Genomic DNA, 13,049 nt, shown 5'->3' on the forward strand with positions numbered 1-13,049 from the left:
CTGCTTATTCAATGTTAGCTCCCATTCCCACCCTTTGCTTACATGGTAATAGGCAGTGGTGCCTAGATTGGTTATCATCTATGATAATCCAAAACACTCTGTTCCAGAATCTTAAGAGAGGGTCTAACAATGGCATCACTATTGACTTCAATTTTATTGACACCAATCCCTGATAATTTGGGAAAGGGGCTAGTAAATGAGAGTATAGCGTACTTGGAATGCAGATGGAGATGTAGCTGCATCTTTTATTCACAACAGGATGACTGGTCTTGCTTCTTGTATGAATGATCCTAACAAGAATATGCAGCATGAGCAATAATTTAAGGAAATTCTGAGTGCTGAGAGTCAGAACCTATTTAGTATATTCACTTAGTTTTCTGAAGGTTTGGTTATGAGAACATTTTACATATTTGGTAAATGTAGGCAATTAACTAGCTATAATAGATAATTAAAATACTCCACTTTCAGTATAATATGGCATATGAGGGAAATGCTGTAGGCCTAAAATTGAAGGAATGAGTAAAACTAGAGATCTGTGAAGTTTCTGGAAATGAGTGATGTGTCCATAGTAAGTGGTATGAGGTTACCTTTGTTGTGGCAAGATCAGATGGACCCAGGTGGCAACTGTTAGTAATAGGTAACTATGGTATTCCTTACCGTGGATTATTACTTAATCCCTCCAACTCTGCAAAAGATAGAAAATATTAGACCCTGTCTACCTGAGCTGGAATAGAAGAGATCTGTGTGTCAGAGCATTGCAGTGTACATGGCAGGAAAAGGAGAAACTAATGAATACACCTTAGCAATCATTACACTCATGCAATCATCACGATCATCAAAGGTCAGGGAGTAGACTAATAAAACTGCAATGTTAATTCTGCTTCCTCATAACAAATATGTCTGGGTATCTTTCAAACACCTGATTCTTCCTTTTCTCTGCACTCAGGGATGTCTCTCTTTCTACACTTCCTTCCTTCCTGTGGACAGATGTCTTCAATGATGGATAGATGGCTGGACTGATTAGATACACAGAAAAGGGGATAGTGAAAGAGGGAATGAACCAGGCTGAAGAGCAATCACAGGAGCTCCCTTTTGTGCCTTGCCCAGATGATAAAATTTAGATTTCATTCCTATAACCAGATACAGTTGTCTTCCTCTGGAGGTGGATCTCACTTGAAATACTAGAGAAAGTCTATGAAAGCAATGAAGGATAAGCATGAGACTAAATACAAGAAAAATTCTGTCTACACTGGAATCAGATTTCTGTGTTTGCTGTATTAACTACTACAGCAATTTTCCCTTAATCTGGCAAACTAAAATGAGATTAATATTTCACTTGGTCTTACATGAAAATTAAACTAAATTATATCACAAATGGAATAATCTAAACAGCATTAAAGTAGGTATATAATTTATCTAATGCAACGCAAAGGACATTGATATTTTTTGTGATAAAATATCTGATTCTTTTTTCTTTCATCTAAAATAATTTTAACCATTAGTAGTAATATCAAAATAAATTTAACTTTTCTCTGTGAGAGTCTGTAGACTTATTTTTGTTTACTACAGCAATGACGAGGAACATCTTACATATCTTCTTACCACCCCTCATGAACTTTGAGTCCTGTACTGTTTATTTCTGATTGAACTGTAGAGCTCTGAGCTATTTAGAATACTTCATTTATTTACTATTTTTCCAATCAGTTGGCAAAATGTGAGCAGTCTGTCTCATTTTTGATAAATAGATGTGCCCAAAGTGCCATTTAAAACAATTTACTTCTAATCTGACATCCACATTTAAAATTGAGGTCTACGAACATGAAAGATTGTCCAAATACACAAGTGAAGACACAGATTGGTGTTTAGCTGAACTCTCTTTCACCTGAGTCTCAAAGTTCTTATCATGATACCATACTGATTTGATTTACATAGATTATATTACAGTTTATGTAACAAATATTGAGGACTCAAAGATTTTAAGCTTAAATTCCTAGGGTTAATTCTAAAACCTACTGTAATATAAGCCAGTGAAGGTCACTCTTGATAAAAAGACAACTATGCCTTGATCAACTTTATGAGACAAGGTGCATTAGGTCTTCTTTGCTGTTATAATAAATTACCACAAACCCAGAAGCTTAAAATAAACCAAGTTTATTACCTTGAAATTCCAGAGGTCAGAAGTCAAAAAATCAGTCTCAGTTAAAATTAGCAGAGCTATCTCTGGAAGAACTCAGTACTTTGTTTTTCCTAGCTTCTAGAAGCTGCTCAGCTCCTCAGCTCATGGCCCCGCATCATTCTGATCTCTTCTGAAGTCACAATTTGTTCTCTGACCCTCATTTTCCTGCCTTCTTCCTCTAATGACTCTTGTTCTTACATTGGGCCCACTCAGATAATCAAGGATAATTGTGAAATTGTTGACATTTGAATTAGAATCAAGATAGACAGTGTTCCATGGTCTCCTCTGCCTCCATGTGGGTTCCCACAATGCCTCAACTAAGGATTACAGCCATAATTTTGTTTATCTCATGTTTACATCTGCTTTAGTAAACACCTGTTTTGGGCAAATTTGTTTGATATCAGGAAGTCCATTAAGCTATAACACATTGGCATTAATATTAATCTCCTTTAAAGAGCAAAAAGTTGAAGATTCAAGGGACTTTGAACTACACCTGGCAACCTTTCAAACAGCACAAATCTCTAATCTCCTCAGGTGTGCAAACTCAGCAGCTGGCATTAAAGTAGCTAATGAACTGCAGGAATGCAGCTAGTAGTTTTCTTAGGTGTGCTGCTGCTCCAAAGAAAGATTTAAATGTTTACCAAATAAATTTTTATTCTACACTAATAATCTGGCAGGCTGTCGGAATGCCATCTGTGGGTGTCCTGGTAAGGAAAATATAAGACAAAAGAGCAAGAGTCCCTGGATTCTAGACATGGATTCACCATTGGGATTTTGATTAAGTTGTTCTTCCTCTCTAGGACATCAGTTTCTTGGTCTGTCCAATGTGTAGAGAAATAACTCCTCTGTGAGGATTTCCAGACATTTAAGTCTCTTTCATAATTAGACACGGAGTCAGAGTACAAACTCAGACTCTTCGCTTTCCTTTCTATCCACGTTCATTCCAATGGGAATTTCATGATTGGTTTAAATAACACCAATATGGTAGTGAGCCCAAATTATCTCTTCTATATATTTCTCCTGAATTTCAGGCTCATAGATTCCATTGCCTATCCAGTGTGCCCACTTCAATTTCAGTTTCAAATGTACCAAAGTGATCTCTTGATCTACCCATCCTAAAATCTGAAATGGTTATACTTGAAATCACCTCCACCTGAGTTGCTGACAACTGCATCTTTTCTTTTGCTCAGAAGCCCCTCTTTCTGTCCCCCACATATCATCTGTCTTGACTCTACATTCAAAGATTTCTGATACTGTGCTCCAGCTCCACCTCTACCACTCTGATGTGAGCCACATCACTACTCTCCTGAATTGCTTACTGCAGAAGCCTCCTAACTTGTCTCTCTGCTCCCCCTCTTGTCCCAGAATCTCATCCAGGTAGCTCTTCTAAACTACTTAGAATACACCTTGCTTTTCTCCAGTCCTCTGCTCAATGCCTCTGAGGCTTCCTTATCCCCACAACTCTGAAGCCAACTAACATCATGTGCTTTGATAATGCTGGGTTTCTCGGTTTCCATTTGTAAGTAAAAATAACAGAAATGGTTTTGGCACCATAACAAAAGCACAAATAACTGGGACGGGAGCAGACCTTATGAATCAGCAATGCCTTTTTTTTCAGGAGCTGAGTTAATCAGACACCAGACAGACTCACTTTCTGTATAGAAAATGGCCACTGGTTTCAGGAGTGGTCTGGGTTTTTATAATTTACACTGATAGGTGACTTAATCACTTTAACAGAATGTGTCAGTTTGGGCATTCAGGGAAAAGCTTGTAAAAATTTGAAACTTGTTTTTACTGGGAAAGGATGGAGGGTCTCAGTGCTTATCCTTTCCTCTAGGGGTCATTGTATTGTAAAGGATCAATGTTTATCCAGGGACTGCCATTTTAGGATTGATGTGTGCTTCCTTCTCGGGGATTGTCTTATCCTGGGAAAGGATTTATTGGGGAAGGATCAATGTTTTGCCTTCTTCCTTCTTCCCTCCTCCTAGACCATACTGTCTTGGTGTTATCATTTCCCATATTCTTCATTCCAGACTCCGAAAGAGAAGAATGAATTGGTGGGTAGGAATGGTATCATATCTGGCTTCTTCCTGCTGAGAAGGGATGAAGTAGGGGACCCCAACTTTCAGAGTTTTGGAAGAGGATGGAGATACTGGTGAGGCTTAAGAGGGGTATTTGTGGGAGAAGTCTTGAGGTCATCAGAGGCGAAGTCTTCCTTTTGTGTGTTCAGAAGGTCAGATTGTGTTCTGGGAGGTCATTTGAGCTGGACACGTCACCTCACTAGGAAACTGTTTCTATACAAAATTCAGAATAAGTAGAGGAAAGGACATTATAAGAAAGGTGAAAATTAACTGATTTGCTAGTGCTAGGAAAACAATTTTAGCAGGTAATGTAGTTGGAACCCTAATTTTCTTAAGGCCACTGTGCCCCACTCAAACTCAGGGTGCACTCTCTATGATTTCAGGAGTTTGGGTGCTTTGGAGCACAGCAAGCATGATTAGCTTTGGAACCATAATGGTTTCTGAATGGGTTAAATGTCTCCATCCTGCTTGAAAGACATTCCAAATGGATTACATAGAAAGAGCATTCTTCCTCAACTGGTTTTGCAGGATGATAGATGCCAGGGAGTCCAATTTTATAAAGTCAGTACTGAGTCATCAACCTGTTGGATGTTTTTAATAACTTGTTTTGATAATGTTTTGTAGTAATGAATTGAGGTTTTTAATCCCGCTACTCCTATTCCAATCCCAGTTGATGTTTCTAACACTCTATGTATGGGAATACTTTGGAGGGCTCTCTTACACCTACTGTTATTGGAATGGGGAGGCTTTGGTTGTTAGGTAAAATGTCAATTTGAGGAGTAAGGAAGACCCAGGTGCAGAGCACAGTCTAATTTTTATAGGTCGGAGTAAATATGAGCCTTGAAAAGTAAAAAAAAAATGCCTCAGAATTTGGGGGTGGGGGATCATGGCTGTGGGACTGACATAGGTGTACATCTTAAGCTCTGTTAAAAGAACAATTGTTTCTTCTTTAAATGCCCATGTGTGACTATACTTTGGTTATAACTGTTTTGCCAGATATTCAAGATCAAGCTAGTCAAATGGACCTTGTTTCTATCTGCTGTTAAGAGTCAGCTGGATTTCTTCAGGGGTGACTCTTGGGGGAACTTGTGAGCAGTCTCTCAGCTCCACTAGGGTCATTAGCCAGGATAGGTCAAGGTCTTGCTGACTATGTGGCTTCCCTTAGAAGTATCAGGGATGTCTCCCTTCTCCAGTGACCTTCCTCTTTTGCAGGATGTGCACAGCTTTATGTTATCCAGAGTCCCAGTGATTCCCCTGATTGGGAGGTCATGTGACCCAGAAGTTTTTAAAGAAGTTCCTATGCAAAGCTTTTAGAGAAGTTCCTGTGTTCCCTAGGTTCAAGTTGACTCAGAGGGCAAGAGCCAAGTATTGGTTTTCTTGGCCCTTTTATTCTTAGCCTTAATCTTTTAGTCTTGGTCTTAAACATCCAGCAAGCCAATTTCACCAGTCTTAAAGTAAGAGCAATGGATTTTAGTTTTACAGTCATTTACCCCTTTTATTTAATTGGGGTCTGTGTTAGTCCTGAAGGTTAGCCTTATATCCTACCTGTCCTGTAGGTGATGGCTTATTATCTTAAATTAACCCAGGTTGTTTGTTTTTAGAAGCAGTACCTCTGCAAAACAGTAAAAGGCAACAGTTACAAAGTTTACAAGGAAAATACAAAATGAAATTAACAAGAGTAAAAACATATTTAGTTTGTAAATAATCTTAAACTTTGGCTGAGTTATACATTTTATCCCTTGTTTGAGATCTTTACAAAAAAAATTAATCTTTAGAACACAACTTTAAATGAACCAAAGTCCAGCCACTGTTGGAGCCATTCTAACATGTAGTAAGGTGGGAGGTAGAGCCTTATTCCAGGTAGGGGGGACCTTTCACAAATGGCACAATGCAACGTTATATCTGAAACATGAATCAAAGAAAGACTAAGAGAGGTTTTAACCTTCTTTTTGTGGAAAAATGGCAAAATATTATGTTTCACACTATTAACCATTCAACAGATCAGGATCTCTTTGTTTTTAGAAATACCCTTAAATTTCTACCCCAGTGTAAAAAATAACATAAAATTCAGGTCCAGTTAAGTGATATGATATAAATAAATCCCCGATTAAATTTGCTATTTTAATAAGTCTAAAATTATCATTACAGACAACTTTAATTTGGATAATACCAGCTTGATAAAAATGTTCTTTTAAATCTCCTACTTTAAAGACTTGTATACCTGGAAGATATGAACACATTTAGTATGCTAAGAAGTCAATAATACCACCACTGATATTTTTATATTAACATATTTTTACACTGATATTTTTATATTAACCAAGATTATCTTTTAAAGAAAAATTTAAATTTTTCTTTAATGTATTGTAATACTCTAAAATAACAGTTGTTGTTTAACCAGTGTTGTACCAGTGTTAACCAGTGTTCCTTCAAGATAAGTTGCCCTAAGAAATAAAATTTAACAGACACAATGTTAAGAGAAAATTAATGTTTTAAAAAGTACTTTATACTTTAACACATAGATTAAACCTTGGTTTTATATCCATATATTAGTATTTGGGAGCAGGTACCAGGGATTGAACTCAGAGGCTCACACATCCCCAGGCCTATTTTATGTTTTTATTTAGAGACAGGGTCTCACTGAGTTTCTTAGCACCTCACTTTTGCTGAAGCTGGCTTTGAACTCACAATCCTCCTGTCTCAGCTTCTAGAGTCACTGGGATTACAGGCATGCACCACCATGCTGGGCTCAGTACATTAGTATTTGACCTTAGGGGAAAACCTTGAATAGCTTTGATTGTGATATATATATATATATCCAACTAGTTACACACAAACTTTTTGAAATTTGCCCCTTACTTACATAGACCTTCTTATCACTTAGACCCTCTTTTTGTTCACTTCACCACACAGTCTTTCTTATGCAGAAACATTTCCTTTTCCTTCTACTAAATATATTTCCATACCTAGACCCTTCTGATTTGTCTTTCCTAGCTGTTGACCCTTTTTCTTAGTTAACACTCTGAAACAACCCTTATAAATTTCTGAATTTAGACAAATTATTACATTTTAATAAGATGAAATACTCTATGTTATTTACAGTGCTCTATTTGAAACACAGTTGAAACTTTTGGACCTCTTGCACTTAGAACCACATCTGTTTATATTTACCAATTTGTGAAAACACAGACAATACTCAAGTATATCACCTCATGGAATTCAAGAAGCGTACTTGATGTTATATTTAACAGTTAGCATTTTACTTTGTAAATTAGTCAGACGTCTCTATCAAACACATTTGTGATTAATCCCATACATGTCATATCTAATTTACTTATTTTTAGCTAGAAGAACTAAGGTATCAGGCTAGTGTATTGAACAGCATTTGTCATCTCTTCCTTGTTGAAGAAAAATCCTAGGAACAATGGATTTATATATCAATATTTTATTAGTTGTTTGACCACCTAAAATAACTTGTGAGTTAGTAATTTCAAAGACATCTTTACTCTCTCTTGTTTACTTAATTTAAATTGAACCTTTTAAATCACATGAATTAAAGGCATTTAGATTCATTTTGTTTTAAATTTTACTTTATGAATGCTCATTTATCTATGTGCCAATTTTGATTCCATGTTAATGATAAATGGACATAAGTACATATGTAGACAAAACACAATACGGAATCATGCACACATATATGAGACAGACAAAGGACTTGCAACTTTTTAAAACCTACTAGATTGAGAGATAACCCTTGAAGAATTTGCCCTCTGGATAAAATAGTGTGAAAACCTCTATAAAATAAGTATCAATTTAGGCAGGCAGAAAACTATGAACTCAAAAAATATAGAATTTTAAAAAAGAGTCCTAGAAAAAAATGATATGGCATTAGTTATTTTAGTCAATCATAACACAGTTTCAGGTTATGGTGAGTTCAGGTATTGAAATGAAAGAGAGAGAGAGAGAGAGAGAGAGAGAGAATGCCCTGAAATCATTCTTCTCCCTCTGCTGCAGGCAGTCATTTTCCCAAGCCACTGACATTTTTTTTCCCTTTTTCTCCTTTGGTCTCAGATGGGTCCTCTGCTGAGCCTGCAGGCTCCTACCATTTACACTTCAATGCAAGCCTTGAGGGGGACAGAGTTCTGGCAAAAACTAAGTTAATAAGATGGCTATGCTACTGTTTCAAGACAATTTTAAACTAATTTTTATTTCCCTGTTGGTAATCAGGCCAGGTTTGGATGGACACAGAAAACTATGAGACATTATTTTCCATTACTTCTCAGGATGAAGTTGCTATGTCAAGCTCCTTACTGAGATATGCCACTGGCTGTTGAGCTGATCTATTCTTTTACATGACTATTTCCAGGGTTATTTCTCCTCTTTCAGTAACAAACAGCTTAAATTTTGCTCCACAGGTAAGCTGAGAGCAGGGGCTTGAAGTAATTTTCCTTTTTCCATGACCTTGGGCTGGGTCCCTACTCAGAATGGAGGATACTAATTTTATGTTTTGATAATTATTTGAAGTTAAGGGAGGATGTTTACCAGCTAATCATGCCCTTAAAATTTCTTCAGAAGGGAAATATTTGCCTGCTGCTTGGACGTTCACCATCCCTATAACCTCATCCCTATAACCCTATAATATATCTGAGGTGATAGGGGCAGTAGCGTTTAGGTCCCCTCATTCCAACAACTCAGTGTATGTTACTTGGGAATATGGTTGCACCAAGGGGAGAGATGTTTTTCCCTGGGGACAATCCACCTTCCAGTGTTCCTATTGCCCACAGTTCAGACAGGGTTAGGTGGAGGGGGCCTCAGGTTAGGGCAGGGTTTTTCCCAGTGTCCAGTCTGCCCATGTTATGGTTAATTTGAATTGTCAACTTGATTGGATTAAGAGATGCTGATGATTAAGAGGCTGCTGGGTGTGTCAATGAGGGCGTGTCTAGAAATGATTGGAATGTGGGATAGTGAACTGAAGTGGAGACCCTCCCTAAGCATGGGTAGCATTGTCCAATAGATGGAATGAAATTTGAAAGAACAAGAAAGCAGATGCAGATGCAAGCTCGGCTCTTCTTGAATGGGTTCTTGCCTGATGCTCTGATCATCTGAGGATATCAGACTCTCACTTCTTCACTCTTCCAAAGCAGACTCTGTCAGTGATTCTTCAGGTGTTTTCCAGAAGCCTTGATCTCTCACTTGGGTAGCACTGTTGATCTTTCTTGTTTTCGGGCTTCTGCATTTTGAACTGCACAGCTGCTGGTTCTTCTAGCTCTCCAGTTGAGGAGTCTTGGGGCCCTTCTCAAACTAAGATTTTTATGGATCTCAGGTGCAGAACCAAAGATAAATTAGACAGGGAGAAAGAAAGTACCAATAGGAGTGTGAAGGTCTAGGGTGATATATTTAGTAATTGAGCAAAGGATAAAGAAAACTTGGAGGCAGGGAATCTCAGACCATTTGTCATTTCATTGGAGGTAACTTTTTAAGTCCTGGAGAATTTCTTTATCAAAGGTCCTGTACTTGGGCCATGGGTATAGATTATCTAATTTGTATTGTGTCCAAATTTGAGTGCTGATTCTAATGAGGTATTTGATTTTGAGGTCCGTTTAGGAGTAGAGGGTCTTAAAATTACTGAGACAACCCTGTCCTGTAGAATGGACTGGGTAGCTCCCATGTTGGAGAGGCTTGACCAGGGTGTTGGTTCAAGAGAGCATCTGCCAAAATCTTCCTGACACCAGACTGGACTGTCCCACCAGAGAATGGGAGAATGTCTTCACCCCAATCCCAATGGTTGTGGACTCCCTGGGTCCTGGCCAGCCAAAAGGTGGGGTCTCAAAGCAAGGTAACTATCTGCTGGACACTGATCAGGGTCTTACCTCTCTGGAGAATTTAAAGAATAGTGTTGGATGTAGGAACAAAATGGCAAGAATAGGTCTCTGATCAGGAGGTCTGCAGGGTGTAAGGGAAGGGTGGATTTGGGAAGGAATGGCAAGGATGAGGGGAAGGGCTCAAAAAGAAGATTCTTCCAGAACCAGTAAAGAATCCAATACAGATTCTTGCCCCGTCCACAAAGTAGTAAGGTCACAAAAACCTGACCCAGAGTTGGATTCAGTTTCAGGTCACATACTGGTTGCTGCCAGCCAAAGTGGACTCAGAGTGGGTGAAGAGTCTTTATCTGTAGGGTGGGAAGGGAGGTGGGGGGAGAATAAGTTTGGAGATTCAACCTTAGCTGCACGAGCCATGACTAGGGGTCCCCAAACTCAGAGGGTCACAGGAGTGCCCAACACTCAACTGTCACTTCCCAGGTCTCATCAGCCATTTAATGTGACTGTTAGGGAGGGGGGTTTGTTAAGACAGGGAGGGGAAATATTCCTTCACTACCATTCCCAGGTTTTAGCACCATTATGTAAGCAAAAGTAACTAAAACGGTTTGGGCACCATAATGAAAGCACAAATAACCGGGATTGGGGCAAACCTCTCAGATCAGCGATGCCTTCTGTTCAGCAGTGTAGTCAGTCAGGAACTGGAGAGGCTCACTTTCAGAGTAGAAACTGGCCACCAGTTACAGGAGTAGTGTGGGTTTTTATAGCTTACACTGAGAGGTGGCTTAATAACTTTAACAGAATGTGTCAGTTTGGGCATTCAGGGAAAAGGCTGTAAAAATTTGAAACTTGTTTTTATTGGGAAAGGATGGAGGGTCTGAGTGCTTGTCTTTTTCTCCTGGGAGTCATTGTATTATAAAGAATGGAGGGTCTCAGTGCTTCTCTTTTTCCTCTGGAGGGGGGTCACTGTATTATAAAGGATCAATGTAAGGATCAATGTTTATCCAGGGACTGCCATTTTAGGATTGATGTGTGCTTCCTTCCCAGGATTGTCTTGTCACTGGGAAAGGACCAATGTTTTGCCTTCCTCCCTTCTTCCTCCCAGTTCACACTGTCTTGGGGTTTTCATTTTCCATATCCTTCACCACTGAACAGACAGGCTTCTGCCTCAGGGTCTCTGCATAATCTTTTTCCTCTACTGGAATGTTCTTTCCCCAGGTATCTGTATATTGAGTCTTACAATTCTTCTAAAGACTGTTTTCGGATGTGACTTTCTCAAACAGACCCATCATGCACTTGGTATTTAACATTATAACACCCCTTTAGCCTTGTGTTTCTATTCCCACTCCAATATTTTTTCCCACGTCACTTATTCTTTTCTACTGCTTTCCTATAAAATTTACCCTCTTCTAAGAAATGATATAATTTACTTATCTAATTTTTATTTTGTCTATCTTCTCCTACTAGAATATAAGTTCCAAGAGGCAGAAGTTTTTGTTGGTTTTGTTCCTTAGTGTATCCTGATAACCAACAACAGTGTCTAATATCTAACTAAATTAGGAAAAGTTCAGTTTTCAAACAAATAGAGTAAGCATTTTCAACTAAGTACTTCTTGGGTCCCTGACAAAAGACTCTCAAAGTAAGAAAGAGCCTCAGGAGAATTATGAAGTCTAGAATTTTCAATTAAAATGTGGTTTCAGAGTCAGGATCTCAATATCTTTTGTTGAGGTGTCAGAAAAAATTAACATGGGGACTTATAGACCATCTTGGCTAGATGTAGGGCTTTTAAAATCCTATTTACTTTTTTTTCCTTTTTTGGCTACCAGGGACTGAGCACAGGGGCACTTAACAACAGAGGCACACCCCCCAGCCGTTTATATGTGTCTTTTTTTTTTTTTTTTTTTTAGATAGGGCCTCATTAAGTTGCTTAGGGTCTTCCTAAATTGCTGAGACAGGCTTTGAACTTGTGATCCTCCTGCCTCAGCCTCCTGAGCCATTGGGATTACAGGCATGTACCACTATACCCAGCTAAGCTGAAATCTTTAAATTGTTACCTCATTGCACTTTGACTTTGTGCTCAGTTAATCCAATGTAGATAGGGACCTGTTTTAAAGAGACATATGGATGTGGTTTTTGTCTGATGGTGTAAGTTTTAATTTGAATCACAAGAAAACCAACAAAAGTTGTTAAAGAATTTATATAATTTTGAACCAATGAGGAGAGAGTTCATTCAAAATGACAAAAAATGTTCTTTGGGTTCCTAAATTCTTATGGGTGGGAACCGACTAAAAAAGGGTCAAATGTGGCTTTTTTTTTTTTTTTTTTTTTAAGAAAAGGGTGAATGACTGACTTGGAATCCAGAGTCAAAAGGTTTGAGGTCTGAGGGTAGAGGCAGAGAAACACTTTCAGGAAATAGGAATGTCACCAGGAAGTGGCAACAGGTCCCTAATTGGAGTTGAGATTTGTTATGAACAAGTGACTGCTATGTGCTTCCTGTTTCCCTTCCTCTTTGTGGATGAGAGTATAGAATGTCTACTATGGTCCTCTTGTCCCTGTGTTCTCACTATATATGAGTGGAAGATGGGAAAGGGAGAAAATATCTCTGGAGACCACATGTCTTCCAAATGAAAGAAGTCACATCCAAAGAGCCTTGTCTACACCTGGACCTAATGTAATCCAGGTCTCAGCCCTAGGGTGGAGCACTGTGATTGTACTGAATATGTGTGTTACATATTCACTGGGAACCATAAGGCAGACTGGCAGCTGTTCAAAACTGAGTCCCCTGGTGTCCATACTTTTGTGCAAAATTTTCAAGTTTTCTTTCATTCATTATTCCTTTATTAGCATCCTGTTCTTAATTAATGGATACAGAAACTTCCTTAATCTGTCCAGAGATACTAATTTGAGTTACTTTAAAGGTAGTGTACATTGCATATTCTTAACAGGTACTTGTTGAGAGAATCAATGATTAAAGGC

The sequence above is a fragment of the Sciurus vulgaris genome, assembly GCF_902686455.1.
Source record: "Sciurus vulgaris genome assembly, chromosome: 11".
Lineage (NCBI taxonomy): Eukaryota > Metazoa > Chordata > Mammalia > Rodentia > Sciuridae > Sciurus > Sciurus vulgaris.